This window comes from Lycium barbarum, chromosome 4 (genome assembly GCF_019175385.1).
Source record: "Lycium barbarum isolate Lr01 chromosome 4, ASM1917538v2, whole genome shotgun sequence".
NCBI lineage: Eukaryota > Viridiplantae > Streptophyta > Magnoliopsida > Solanales > Solanaceae > Lycium > Lycium barbarum.
The window spans coordinates 145,740,228-145,756,612 of NC_083340.1; positions in this window are offsets into that span (position 1 = coordinate 145,740,228).

Sequence of the window (16,385 nt, forward strand, 5' to 3'; positions counted from 1 at the left end):
AACAAAATATTTGGGCCATTGGAAGAGAGTCCAAACGATGGCCAATTTACACAAATGTTCTTTTTTTTAGGCCATTATTTTCTTGTAATTTATCGACATTTTAGACCACAATCTAAAGATTTCTTTTGAGCAAACTTCAAAGTTATGAGAAAATGTTAAATAACGATCTAAAATTTTTAAGCTATTACAAATATTATATGATATCTAATATTTTATCGGAAAGCTGAACGGTATATGAGAAAAATATTTGATATGAATGTAACTGTCACGCCCCAAACCATGGTCTGGGCGTACCGCGACACTCGATGCCTTGCTGCGTGTGACCGAGCAAATCATGGCTTGATGAATAAATATGGGGCATGAACTGATGCGGAATATAAGATAAATATGCATAGTCTGAATAAAACATGTGACATCGTAGTAATACTGAAAATACTGTTTATATCATGATGCGGAAGTAATCTGAAAATATATATCAAGTACTAAGCCAATGCTGGCTATACAACTCTGAACATCTGACATGACATGCTAGACCAGTCTATGAAAACTCTAGACATGAATCTGAACTGCTAAACTATTTTCCGGGACAAAGCCCCTGGCATACCTTAACTGCATAACTAGCATGAAAGCAAAGTAAAGATAATACCCCGAATTGAATGGGGCTCACCAATAGTTGATTCGTGGTTATATTATAACATGAAGATAAAAATATAGTGTAACTTGTATGAAAACATGGTAGCATGTAGAATTTCATGAAAATAAATATAAAAGTTCATATCTTGTATTTAAGAACTCATGAAATGCAAAGTATGGGTTTCCATGGATTATAGACATATTCTCAATAACCAAAATGGACTATTAAGAACAGTAGAACACAATAACGAATTATTAATACAACATGGTATAGCATGGTACATGAACTTAGGGTTATCATGAACATGGCTGGAAGCCCTAGTTTTAGTGAAATTTCGTATTATTATGGAAGAACGTGACGTGGGGAAGAACAACGATGTTTCCACACGTAGATAGAAATACCTTAATCGCTCCAACACTTGTAGAAAAGGTCTGAACTTGAAGAAGAAATCCAAAAGCTTTTATCTTGAATCTTTGAGATGGGTTTTCTTGAAAACCCTAGGTTAGGAACAATGAATTCTTATTTAGCAATCATGGTTACATGTTAGAATTCACTTGAAATACTTGGAATGAGCTTACCTTGGTGTACTTTAATAGTGGGAGGAGAGTAACTTCGTGCTAAGGCTTGAGAGTATGAAAAACTGAATAAAAGACTGAACCCACAAATTTATAATGTTCATACATAGAAAAGATTTTCGATCCCTTTTTACGGTCCGTAAAAAGTTCTGATTCTATTAAGATTGAATCGGATTCTGATATGATCAGATTCTAAATCATAATTAGACAGATTCTTATCTGGTTTAGTTTCTATTATTATAGAGATTTTATCTTGTTTCCTTAATTATATATTTCCTAGTTGGGCCTCGGTTTTGTGTATAAATACCTTTGTAATTAGTTGTATAGACACACTTGAGAATTAATAAAATCTCTCTTCTAAAAGTCTTTGTGGTATCAGAGCTCGTGTCTTTTTAGGAGATAGAGTTTCCTCTTTCCCACACTATTGAGTAGCTATAAAGTTTTTCTTTGATTTTCCTTTTGTTTTCTACAGTTCTAGCCTTTTTCTTGCCACCGTGTCAGAAACTAATCCACACCTATAGATTAGTCCTGTGAAACTTGATGGTAGTGCCACTTATCTTGCTTGGTCTAGATTCAGTTTATTATTTATCAAAGCTAGAAAGTTGCAGGGTACATTAATGGGGATAAGAAAAAACCAGCTTCCTATGATCCCACCTACAACCAGTGGGACTCAAAGAATTCGCTTGTCGTGTCATGGCTTATCAACCCTATGCAACCCCATATTACCAGACAATATCTATTGCTAGACACTGCTAAAAAAATTTGGAATGCAACTAAGCTCACCTACTCACGCATGGGGAATGATGCTCCGATCTTTGAGATTCGTAACAAAGTCCATGGCACAAAGCAAGGTGAGATGTCAATTTCTCAGTATTTTTCTAAATTGAGTGGTTTGTGGCAAGAACTAGATTATTGTCAAGACTTCCAAGCAGATTGTACTAAGGATGTAGTAAAGTTCTAGAAACTGGTTGAAAGGGAGCGGATCTATGATTTCTTGGCCGAGTTGAACCACAAATTTGACAAGATAAGGGTTTAAGTACTTGGTAAAACCCCTTTTCCTTCTTTTGAGAAAGCCTATTCCTATGTCCAGCAGGAAGAGTGTTATGCTCTACACAACACCAATAGAGAAGTCTGGGTTGACTGCTAGTGATTATACAACACCAATTGAGAAGTCTCGATTGAACGCTAGTGATTCTCGTGAGCATATAAAGGCTACCAATTATGATAAAGATCACTTACATTGTGATTATTATGGGAAGCCACGCCATACCAAGGAAACTTGCCGAAAGTTACATGGTCGACCCTCTAGAAGTCGTGGAGGAAAATGAGTAAACTCAACGAGAGCTCAAGCAAATTTGTCAGAGACAGTAGAGTTATCTAAGGAGACAACCTTTGGTGAATTTTTCTCTCCTAGTGAACTCAAGCATCTCAAGTCCTTTTTGTCGTAACTTGACTCTTCCTCCGGTGCAACATCTAATTTGGTGAAGTCAGGTACTGCTATTATTGCTCATCTTAATTCATAAATTATTGATTCTTGTGCGAATTGACACATGACAGGCTCCTCTAAAGAACTTCTTAACTACTCTCCATGTTTAAAAACAGACAATGTTAGAATAACCGATAGTTCTCTTTTCTTGATAGCTGGAACATATTCTATTTTTTATGCTCCCAATATTAAGCTATCTTCTGTACCTCATGTCCCTCAGTTTCCAATTAACCTTTTATCAGTCAGCGCCACCACCAAAGCTCTAAACTGCAAAATTTAGTTTTTTTCTGATTACCGTGTCTTTCAAGATCTTCAAACAGGGAAGAGGATTGGCAGTGGTAGAGTGCATGATGGCTTATATATGTTGGAGAACTCAAGCATCTAATCCTAGTGAACTCAAGCATCTCAAATCCTTTCTGTCGCAACTTGACTCTTCCTCCGGTGCAACATCTAATTTGGTGAAGTCAGGTACTGCTATTATTACTCATCTTAGTTCATAAATTATTGATTCTGGTGCGAATTGACACATGGCAGGCTCCTCTAAAGAACTTCTTAACTACTTTCCATGTTTAAAAACAGACAATGCCAATAGTTCTCTTTCCTCGATAGCTGGAACATATTCTATTTTTTATGCTCCCAATATTAAGCTATCTTCTGTATCTCATGTCTCTCAGTTTATAGTTAACCTTTTATCAGTCAGCGCCACCACCAAAGCTCTAAATTGCAAAATTTAGTTTTTTCCTGATCACTGTGTCTTTCAAGATCTTCAAACAGGGAAGAGGATTGGCAGTGGTAGAATGCATGATGGATTATATATGTTGGAGAAGAATCAAAGTGATGTTCCATGTCAAGGCTTTTTTGGAGAAAATAAGAATGCCAATCAAGAAATGATATGGTGGCATAGGCGGTTGGGGCATCCATCCTTTTTTATCTTAGAAAAATTATATCCTAGTTTGTTTTCTAGGATTTAGGTTGATTCTTTGTTTTGCGACGCTTGTGAGTATGCCAAACATACTAGAAACTCTTATCCATCAAGTAATAATAAAAGCACAGTTCCTTTCATGACTATCCATTCTGATGTTTGGGGGCCTACTTAGACAACATCTCTGTCCGGTGGTCGATGGTTTGTCACTTTTATTGATTGTTGCACTAGAATGACTTTGGTTTACCTGATAAAAGCAAAAAGTGATGTATTTTCTTGCTTTCAATCTTTTCATAAGATGGTTTGCACTAAGTTTGAAACTAAGATAAAAATTTTGAGAACTGATAATGGCACCGAATACATGGATAGTTGATTTGGTACTTATTTGGAGTCTAACGGGATCATCCACCAAACTAGTTGTCCTTACACTAGTAAAAAAATGGAATGGTTGAACGCAAAAATAGACATTTGTTGGAAGTTGCTAGATCCCTCATGTTCACTATGAATCTCCCAAAACCTTACTGGGGTGATGCAATTCTAGTTGCTGTTTATCTTATCAATAGAATGCCTCTTAAAGCACTCAATTTTAAGAGTCCATTAGAGATTTTACGAGGGAATTATGTCTATATTGTTCCTCCAAATGTGTTTGGGTGTGTTTGTTTTGTTCATAGTAGGTAGGGGTGTACATGAACCGGGTTGATTTGAATTTTTTATAAACCAAACCATTCGTGTCGAGTTTTTAAATCTATAAATCAAACCAAACCAATAAAGTCGGTGTTATGACCCGTGTTTTCACACGTTTGGAAAGACTTGAATTACATTGGATTCTTGAGATATAAGATCAATTTGATATTTTGTTGATCATAGGAGTTATGCATGAAAGAATAGAGTCATGAAAGTGTGGGACAAGGTTAAGGGTAATTTTGGAATTTTGGAAATTAGTTTCGGGAATTACAAAATGTGATCCATAAGTATTGGGCTCAAAAAAAAATTGAAGCAAAGTGAGGCCCAAAATGGGGTGCTTGGCCGGCCACTTTGGCTTGGTCCAAGCCCATTTTATGGGTCATGTGCTTGGTCATGTGACCAAGCACTTCAATACTTATATAATTGAAGACTATGATAAGTATGAAAGGAGATAACCAAGAACAAAAAAATAGAAGAGGAGAAAGAAGAGGGTTTCGGGTTTGCTAGGAAAAAATAGGTACCAAAAATCTTGCTTCAAAAATTTATTTCTTGTTGATTTCCTACTAAGTCAAGGTTCCTTTGTAACTTGGTATAGTTGGATTGGAGTGGGGAGCATTAGAATCATCAAAGTGACTACATCTCCAAGTGAAGGAAACTTGAAGAAAAGGTATGAATTTCTACCTTTTTATTGTGTTGTGAAGTTTTGATTGTGTTGTAGTATATGGAAATGTGTTGATTGTATGAAGAAATGGAAGTTTGCAATGTGGGTTTGGTATATGGCTTGTAGCCGTGTGTATATGCATGTTGTATAGCCAAATTGTATTGAATTTATGTTATATTCTAGTTATGATTGTGATGAAATGCATGTGGGAATTGAAAGTTGGATGAATTTAGTTGATATGGAAAAATAAGCATATGGCCGTGTGGTATGTTGGCTATGGAGTGGAATTGATTAAGTTTGTTTAGTGTATTGGAGTGTTGTTGTAATGCTTGGCATAGAAATGAAGTTAGAATGATATAAGTTTGTATTGAATTGGAATGTAGAAACTTATGTCGTTTTAGTATGATTTTCCGACATTAAGGAAATGAAGTTGTTTGGTTGTTAATGGTGATAATCATTGATGAATTTGGAAGTTGGAAACTTGTTATGGAATTGCATGCCAAAGATTTGATGTTTTGCATAAGTTAAGACTTTGGCGGACAATTGTATATTATGTATATCAAGTGTATATCTTAAGGCAAACGATATGAAATGTATCTAGAACTATATGGTGATGATCTTGATTGTTGATGAATGTGAAATTATTGATATTAGTGAAAGTTTGGATTGAAATGAAGGTTATGTCAACTTGTGAGAAAAATGTCTAGTTGAAGGATATTTGTGTTCTTAATGTTCTTTGTTGATGTTAATGTCGTCGTTTGGGTTGTTGTTGATGATTTCTAGCCGAGTTGAATTCTCGGGGTGCCATATGCATAGGGGAAGTGCTGCCGAAATTTCGGTAGCCAAATATGATTAAAGTTGTAATAATGGCATTAATAACTCACAATTGGTAAACTTGACCAATTGCAGTTTTTCGACGAAACGGGAAGTGAGTTTGGAAAGGCTTAAGGGGCGTGAAAGGTATGTAAAGCAAACTCAATTCTTCCCTTGGCATGCCCTTAGTGTATTAGGGTCGGATCCGGGCCTCGAAGGACCTCTTGGCCCTCGGAATCCGCAAGACAAAATTTCAGTTTTTCCTTCAGTAGAATTGAACCATTTTGATACGCTTTTTCTGAAATTATGCAATTGTGCTCTAAATTACTCAGAAAGTCATAGAATGTCTGTATAACCTTCGTAGATGATATTATATGTTTAGAGGGCACAATTTGAACCCGCCGCCTTATTTGTTCTGAGGCGGGCCCACTATTTCCGGTTTTGCCCCTAATGTGTTAAAGCTTCCTTTTTAAGCGATTTTTGAAAGAAATGTTTTAATTACCCTACTAATCGCTTAACGAATATTATTTTAAATATTCTGTTAAATATTATAAATTATCTTGACACTCGGAATGACTTCGGGAAAGTTATACTTCTGTAATTTATTATGATATCCGAAATACATGTATTATGAATCCGTCCGACCCCATTGGATTTGTTTGTCTTTGATACGCTTCATCGAGTCTTTGAAAACATTTATTATATTTTTAAATTGCATTAGTCTCTCACTACTCCATTCGTGGATGTCCCAATGTTTCCCACACTGAGCCCGGGCCAGGATATGTTGTCAAGCGTAATTCTCTGCATTGTTCGCCGCGTCCCGATGTGAGGGGGCAGGTATACGCGTACATGGGTCTGTGGAGTATGATGTGCCATGTCCGCCTATTCTGATCTGATCTGTTATGGCCATTTTGATATGATATTATATGATACGGGGCCACGCCCCTTTTCTGATTCCTCTGTATTGTGGCACCAGTGTCGGAAGGGTGACCACGTTCTGTCTACCGAGTCCCGTGGCAGGGATCGGATATGATATGACATATGTTTCTGTACACATTCTGTCTGATTTGGAAATATGCATTTGACACTCTGGATTTTGTACCCATCTTCTGTAATCATTATGATTTGACTTCTGTGATTCCGCTTTACATATTCAGTACATATTTCGTACTGACCCCCTTTCTTCGGGGGTTGCGTTTTCATGCCGCACAGGTATAGACGACAGGTTTGCTGATCCGCACGTTTAGGATCCCATTTCTGCTATTTTGGGGCGCTCTCTTCTACAGAGCCCATCTTTTGGTACAGTCTGTCACTGCTATCTGGATATGTACTTTGTTCAGGGTATGACGGGGCCCTGTCCCGTCTTATGATTATGATATGTTCTGTAGAGGTCTGTGGATACATCTGTGTGGGTTCTGTACATATGTTTGGGATGTTTTGTTTTATGATAGCCTTATCGGCTTCTGTGTGCCAAGTCTGCTCTTCTGCTAAATTCTGTAGCATCCACTAATGTTATTATTATATTATTATTCTGATAATATGCTAATTTAGGTATCGGGTACGTATAGGTGCCCAGCTAGGGCACTGGTCGCGGCCCACGGGGTTGGGTCGTGACAGTCGGGTTTTTCAATATAAGTTTTTCTCAGGTTTTTCGGATTTCTCGAGTTTTTCATAGTATTTAATGAAAAGCACAGAGCAATGCTTCTTAAAAAAAGTTTTAGTACAAAACATCAACATATAAGATGGAGGCAGAACATTGTTTTAAGTTTTAACTTTATAATACAACTAAAATGTTAAATAGCCATATTTTTACTCTCAAAGGTGTTCATAACACCATCCAAAATTTGTTTGGTATGTAAATATGAGGTAAATGTCGCACGTAATGGAACCAGATGTTCTGCCAATTGACTTGATCACACATAAACAAAAACTAATATAGTTTCTTCCATAAAATTAAGCAACTATAGTTTTAGACAAAATGGGATGTCGCAAAAACAAAAATCCACCTTAGAGTTTGAGTATACTCTAAATCATCTAGACTATTACAACTGAAGTTGTCTCAACTCTCAATTAAACAAAAGCCACATAATGTTGGAAGCAATCTGCACATTTGGTTCTATTTCCTCATCTGCAAAATAAAAAGTGAAGTCAGATGTAGTTCTAAATGAGGTATAAAGGTTTCCAAATAAGCTTATAACGATCTTGGTTTATTTACTCATTTCTTATGATTATACTTGAATGATCAGGCTCTCTTGCAGATAGCATAATGGAGAACGCAACACTCTAATGCAATGAGATGGTAGAACCAATACTAGTGTCTACTAAACAGAATAAAGATCCCAGAACTGTAGAGTCAGTGCAAGCACAACTGTTACTTGCCTAACTAGACTTCAGTTATCATACCTTGCTCGGGGTTGATAAACGAAAGGTAATTAAACACTAGAAAGATCACTCAATGTCTACCCACAAGAAAAACTTTTCATGTACAAGGACTACAAACACTAGAAATAGTGATCCAAAGCAAGTAAAATTCCAAAGATAACAAGAATCTCTAGGAATGTATAAATTGTGTTACACAACTATACAACACATCAAGATAATAACACTATGAACCGTTGGAAGACTGATATCAGAAGAAAGATACAGAGATTTGAAGAATGCTCAATAAGATTGTTAGTATGCAATCCTATATCCCAAACAAGACTAATCATCCCTCAAACAATAAAACTAAGCACAATCACCTATCAATTGTATTAGTTTATATGAGTATAAGCTTGTAGAAACTAAAGCAATGTAAATATGCAAAAAATTAATTTAGTTTTTACCAACTGAAATAATATAGGAGAATAAGTGCCAGCTAATTCATAACTATCAAAGAAGCTAAGTTGTACAAAACAACTTTTTGTAGAAGAAGCCTGCAACTTTTTGTAGAAGAATAATGCAATCAATTCTCACACAGATAATGCACCATGAACGAAGCTGGCTAATCAATGCTCAAAGATGAGTCTCGATACTCTGCAAGAAAAAAGAATAAATTAATAAATTGGGTAAATAATATAAAAATATAACCAGATTCTTAAAACTGAATATATAAAATACCTTCTTCAACTTGCTCAATTTTATGGACTTCTTCTAAACTGTCATGAAACTTGTATTCTTTAGAAGGTGATCGTACCCATTGTTGAGTACAAATTAGAGCTTCTACTGTTTTTGGCGATAAAGAACTCCAGTAAGAATCAAGAATTTGACCACTTGTACTAAATGCCGACTCAGATGCAACATTAGAAATAGGATCGAAAGAACATCTCTTGCAATTTTTGAAACAACTGGATATTTACTAGACGAAACTTTCTACCAAGACAAGATATCAAAATCTTTATTCTTCACCACATCATCCATCAAGTATATCTGAAGATTAATTTTTTTTTGCAATATTTCCCTCGTCTTCCAAATGTTTCTCCCACTCAGATTCCAACAAATCATCGGTTTCACTCATGCTAGTATCACCTCCAATATTGTCATCAGAAGAAGCATCGAAGGCAGAGTTACTGTAAGAATTATACAAACGTGTTAAAACACTTGCCACATCTTCCGACTTTAATCTTCCCAACAAAGTACCATATGCTTTGGAAAGAGTGAAGTTTACATACTTCATCTTATATCTGGGATCTAACACAAGAGCAACAGGCAACAACATATTCATATTCTCAAACTTACCACAATACTTCTCAAATTTACTTTTTATCCTTTCTGCCATATCAACCAAAATAAGATCTTCGCATGTAGAATACTTATTAACAGAACTTCAACGAGTAAAAAATTCACGGAAGAAATAGTTGGAAGTAACATACAAAGTCCCTGAAATTTTTAAAGTGGTATGGTAGAAAAGATCAAGAAACTTGACAAAAGCTCTCACATTCTTCCAGTCATTTGCTGATGGATTTCCTCTTAATGCACTTATTTCTCGACAATACTTTTGGTATTTATGGTCATCCAGATACATTTTTATAAAGGCTTTTTCAAATTTTATAGCCGAATCTAACATTGTATATGTCGAGTTCCTTCTAGTTTCTACATCAGGACTCATAAGACCATGAGTGTGTATCCTAGTTTTTTCAACAAATGACTTAAAAGAAGCAAACCTCGAAGGAGAAGATCTAACATATTTCGCCGCATTCCTTACACGAGAAATGGGTTCAATTGGTTCATCTAACCTTCTTTTACAATCAAGTTCAATATGTGAGCACTACACCTAACATGTAAAAATTCATTTCCAAGTATTACCCCGTTCCAATCATCCATCAGCACCTTTAAATGCTTAATGGCAGCTTCATTAGCAGTCGCATTGTCTAAGGTTACTGTAAACAGGTTCTCAACGCCCCAACCCAATAAGCATTCCTCAATTCCCTTAGCAATAGTCTCACCTTTGTGATTTGGTGTTGGAAAAAAGTTTAGAATTTTCTTTTGTAAATTCCATCGATCATCAATCCAATGTGCGGTGACAACCATATAAGTCAAATTTTGAAGTGATGTCCATGTGTTAGTAGTAAGGCAAATACGTTGGTTCTTGATAAGATATTTAAGATTATCTTTCTCATCTTGATAAATCCTCAAGCAATGCCTAGCAACAGTAACACGAGAGGGTAATTCAAAATTTGGTAAGGCTTTAGTCATTAATTTCCTTAAGCCTTCTCCCTCTTCAACTCTAAATGGCTGCTCATCAATAATTACAAATTCAACAATGGCCCTCCTAATGTCATCCACATTATACACTACCCTTTCATTAGAACCCGAAGGACCTTCTGTCCATCCTTCTTTAATAGGTTTTGATGTTGTTTGTCTCTTATCAACGATTCTAAAGGGAGATTTGTTACATTTATCAGTTAGATGTGACCATAATGTACTAGTCCCATTCTTGCTTTTGGCAGCAAACGTTTTTGGACATTAATTGCATTTCGCCCTACATTTACCTCCTTTAGCTTTAAATTTGGAGAAGTGATCCCAAATCTCAAAAGTCTCTCTACCAGTATTCTCAGATTTAGAAGGTTCTTTAGGAGTTGTTCTTTTTTGTTTTTTAGGAGGAGTGTGTCGATGAGGAATGTTCTTACCTTGTTGTTGTTGAGATTTTGTTGGCACAATCGGAGGGTTATTGTCAATCACCAACGATTTAGTTCTAGAAGTTGTAGCTTCCATCGCGAAAGACAATTTCTGCACATAATTAAAAAGTTGTAATTTGTAATAAATCGACAAATTGACAGCAATATAAATAAATTTGTAAAACCTCAAAGCTAATTAGGAAAAACAAAAGGCTTACAATGTAAAATGAGAGTTTCGTTTAGAGTTGAATCTTGTAGGGTTGGTGATTTGAGAGGAAAGCAAAAGAGGGAAGAACAATGGCTTTTTGTGAAATGAGAAAAGGAAGAACAATGGCTTTTTTATGAAATGAGAAAGGGTTTCTGATTTTGGGAGAAAAGGTATTGTAGCCGAATAGGGTTTCTTTTGTTACACTTGCATTACTTATGTTTTGGACTTTTAGTTTTCATTTCCTTCTCATTTGGTTTCTATTGGGCTTTTTTTTTTTGTATTATTTAGATGGGCTTCTTAAGTCCAAATTTGGATGTAAGAAAGAAAACAAAAATTATGAAAAACTTTAAGAAAATATTTATAAATTACATTTTAATAAATATTTTTAGATAATTTAAAAGTAGTATACATATGGATATAATCTTTACTCATACTCTGAGGGAGGCAAATAAATTGGCAGATGCTTTGGCCAATCATGCTTTGGATCATGGGGCAGTTTCCTATCAGGATTTTGATGAGCTGGAAGCTTTCATGAGGAGGATCTTGAATAGTGACAAGAGTCAAATTCCATATTTGAGAATAAAAAGGAGATAATGAGGTTGACGAGAGCAGAGGGAAAGGGAGTAGGATGGCCTTACACTCAAATCCTATGGGAGGAGAGTGGGAAGGATTTTTTATCTAATTGGTTGTTATTTTTTTCAGGTACATGAGACATCATTTTTCAACAAGCAAATAATAACAGATTTCAACAGGAAGAAGCAAGAATCCAGGAGTTTCCATCATCATGCTCCATTAAAGTAAAACACAAGCAGTTTCAGAGCAATTATAGTAACAGTATTCTAGTATTTTTTGATCAAATAATCCGGATGGGTGTCATCTTTGTGGTATTAGCATCTTTTGGTGCTCATTCAAAGGGACATACTTTCATATTATTTAGATTAAAACCACAGAATACTGAAGATATATATGCCATCAAGCAGCATTTCCAGGTAGAGGATTATTACAACACAAAAAGAGGGCCATTGCTTACTTTTTATTTCAGTAAATCAGCCCAGAGGAGATCAACGGAAGTCTGCTACATAATCCAGCTCAAGGCGGGTACAGAGCTCACCGAACCGCGGGGGCAATCAGGCACAACAACAAGAATGCTTAAATTAGATGAAAATACACAAATCAAGAGAAGAACTGAATAGTCATAGGATATACGCATCAAAACAAAGTGAAATCGGAACTGATCTAAGCTCAAAGCAGCAGACGCAACATTGGTGGTGGTTTTTTAGAAGGGGAAACACTTATCTCTTTCAAAATCCAGCTGCTACTTACATTGGAGATGGGGATAAGGTGCAAATTAGAGCTATGTATGACCAATCATCATTTTTGCGCTGCTAACAATGGAGATTTGAAGTGGAAAAGAGACAAAGAAGCGATATTTTAGGGCAACAAATGTCAAATGTCCGATTTTCCAATTTTAGAAGAATAGTGCAAATGTTTTGTTTCCTTTTTGTTTTGTTTGGGCAGGACCAATTTTGGGCCAGCTACCTTTTTGCCCTTTTGTTTACTGAACATCTTTTTGTTTGTTTTTTAGATAAACAAAAAGCCCAGATGGGTAATTTAAAAAAAAGTAGTATACATATAATCGGGTCGGTTTGGGTTCGGTTTGACCATTTTTAGTTAAAACCAAACCAACCCTATAATGGTCGGGTTTGTTTCCCAACACCAAACCAAATCAAACCAAACCACTAGGCGAGTTTTTTTTTTTCAGTTTGGTTCGGTTTATCGGTTTGGTGCGGTTTATCGGTTTGGTGCGGTTTATCGGTTTGCCTTGTATAACCCTAATAGTAGGAATGCAGGAAAACTAGATCTAAGGGCCCTTAAATGTGTGTTTTTTTAGGTATTCTCCAACACTGGAAAAGTTGTCGGTGTTACTATCCTCCATCAAAGAAGTATTTTGTAAGTATGGATGTTACTTTTAGAGAATCTGAACCTTACTTCAATGGAATCCAATCACCTCTTTGGGGGGGGGGGGGGGGGCAGTAATGAAAATAAGAGGTGATACCTAATTCTGGATTTCTTGATGGCATAACTCCAGGTGAGAGTTCCATCAGAGAATGTGTTCAGGAGGAAACTGTGAGACGTACTACTCAGAAGGAGACTACTGTTCACGAAGAGACTATTGGACACCTGGACAAACCAGATTTGATGAGATATTCGAGGAGAAACAAGAGACAAAAAGACATCATGCACCTACTCCCTGCCAAGAATCCTTCTCTTCTGGTGAGTCATCTTTAATTTATGATTCTTCTGATGATTTAGATAGACCTATTACTCAAAGAAAAGGGGTCAGATCTTGTACCAAAAATCCTATTTCTAACTTTGTGTGCTATGATTCCTTGTTCCCTTCCTATAGAGCCTTTGCCTTATCAATTTCCTCTGTATCTATTTCATAGGATTGGAAGGAAACTTTCAAGGATCCCAAGTGAAAAGAAGCGATGTTTGAAGAAATGAAGGCTCTAGCAAAAAATAAGACTTGGGAATTAGTTGTTGCTCCACCAAACAAGAAGTTGGTTGGCTGCAAGTGGGTGTTCACTGTGAAACATAGAGCTAATGGTTCAATTGAGAGGTTTAAGGCCAGATTGGTAGCTAAGAGATTCACTCAAACATATGGAGTGGACTACCAAGAGACATTTGCTCCTGCTGGAAAGATGAACACAATCAGAATCTTGTTATCTTGTGCAGTTAACCTTGACTGGGAACTGCAGCAGTTTGGTGTAAAAAATGCATTCTTACACGGTGACTTGGAAGAACAAGTGTATATGGAGATTCCCCCCGGATTTGATAATGAAACAAGTCAAGGAAAGGTGTGTAGATTGAAGAAAGCTTTATACGGGCTAAAACAGTCTCCTAGAGCATGGTTCGACATATTCAACAAAACCATGTTTTCTTTTGATTATCAACAAAGCAATGCTGATCATACTCTCTTTATAAGACATCATAAGGGTAATATCACTCTTTTAATAATTTATGTTGATGATATAATGATGGCAGGTGATGACAAAGAAGAGATGGGTCGGCTAAGGAAGCTTTTGACTCGCGAGTTTGATATCAAGGATCTAAGGAATCTGCAGTATTTCTTGGGAATTGAAGTGGCTAGATCAGGAAAAGGAATCTTCATTTCTCAGAGGAAATATATTCTAGATCTCTTGGAAGAAACTGGTATGTTGGGTTGTAAACCAGCAAGATCACCAGTTGAGAGCAACCACAAGCTATAAGCAGGGATAGGAGAGTCGATTGATAAACAAAGATATAATAGATTGGTTGGAAGACTCATTTATATTTCACACACTAAACCTAACATAGCATATGCAGTTAGCATAGTAAGCTAGTTCATGCATGATCCTCGTGAGTCTCACATGCAGGCTGTATTTTGCATTCTGTGATATTTGAAATCTGCTCCTGGAAAAGGTCTTCTTTTCTCCAAACATGGTCACCTCCATATAGAAGCTTTTATAGATGCTGATTGGGCTGCATCTCTAGATGATAGGAGGTCTACAACTGGTTATTGCACACTTGTGGGAGGGAACTTATAGCATGTTTGGCCAAGCTTATTCCCCTCTCCCCCCCCCCCCCCCACCCTCCCACCCCCCCCCCCCCAAAAGTACTTATTTTAAAAAAGTGAGGTGTTTGACCAAGCTTTTGGGAGAAAATAAGTGCTTTTTGGGAGTAGCAGAAGCAGTTTTTCAAAAGCTAAAAAAATAGCTTTTGCCCAAAAGCACTTTTTTGAAAAGTACTTTTGAGAAAATACACATAGAAGTACTTTTTAAAAGCTTAGCCAAACACTAATTGCTGCTCAAAAGTACTTTTTAAATAAATTGGCCAAACACAAACTGCTTTTAGCCAAAAGTACTTTTGAAAAAAGTACTATTTAAAATAAGTTGTTTTTAGAAACTTGGCCAAACAGGCTATTAGTCACTTGAAGAAACATGAAGCAAAGTATAGTTGCTAGATCAATTGCTGAAGTAGAGTATAGAGCTATGGCTCAGGGTGTGTGAATTTCTGTGGCTGCGAAAGCTACTAGAAGAACTGAAAATGTCTGGAGCTAATAAACTATCGTTGTACTGTGACAACAAGCTAGCCATCAGTATAGCCCATAATCCAGTACAACATGATTGGACAAAACACATTGAAATTGATCGACACTTCATCAAGAAAAAGTTTACTGTAGATACCTTGAGCCTGTTCCATGTGACATCCAGCAAGCAGCTAGCTGATGTTTTCACTAAAGGGCTTAGCAATAGAACCTTTCACAAGTTAGTTTGAAAGTTGGCATGTGTGATATCTATGCACCAACTTGAGGGGAAGTGTTGACAAATCTGATTCTATAATTAAGATTGGATCAAATTCTAATCTGATTTTGATATGATCAGATTCTAAATCATAACTAGACGGATTCTTATCTAGTTTAGTTTCCATTATTATAGAGATTTTATCTTGTTTCCTTAATTGTATATTTCCTAGTTAGGCTTCGGTTTTGTGTATAAATACCTCTGTAATTGGTTGTATAGACACACTTGAGAATTAATAAAATCTCTCTTCTCAAAGTCTCAAATTCAGAATTTTCCCACAAGATTTACGGACAGGAAGTACGGTCCGTATAAAGTGATTGTATTTCCCTGTCAATTTCCAGAAACTAAGATTTTCCCATGCATCAATACAGACAAAAGTACGGTCCGTATTTATTTATGCGAGGGGAAGTACGGTCCGTAAAACTTATACGGACCGTATAACGTGGGCGTAAAACTTAAACTTCACTGAACTGAAACAAATTTAATTCTAACACTCCCCGTGTGATTTTCTAAGTCTTGAATCATGAACATATCTTAGTTTAAAGGTACGAGGTGTTACAGTAACATTGCGTGGCAGAATAATTTTTCAAGAAATAAGTACGCGTTTGGCCATGAGAACCAAATATTTTTCACTTTATTTGGTATTTTGGAGTTGAAGTTGAAGACGGAGTTGTGTTTGACTATAGTTTTTGCAAAAAATATTTGATTGTTTGAATGTATTGAAAGTGAAAACAAGTTTTTTGGTGTTTGCCAAATTCAAAATAAAGTGAAAACGTTTTCCGGAAAAAAGTGAGAAATTTTCATGGCCAGAACAGAACTATTGAAGAAGATAATTGGAAGGGGGATGAGAAGTTTAGATTCCTAGAAAGGGAATGAGGGGACTGGAAATTTTTCCCATGAATACGCATGAGTCTATTTTGCTCCCACAAGTCGAATTTATCAACCCGAATCCCTATCATAATC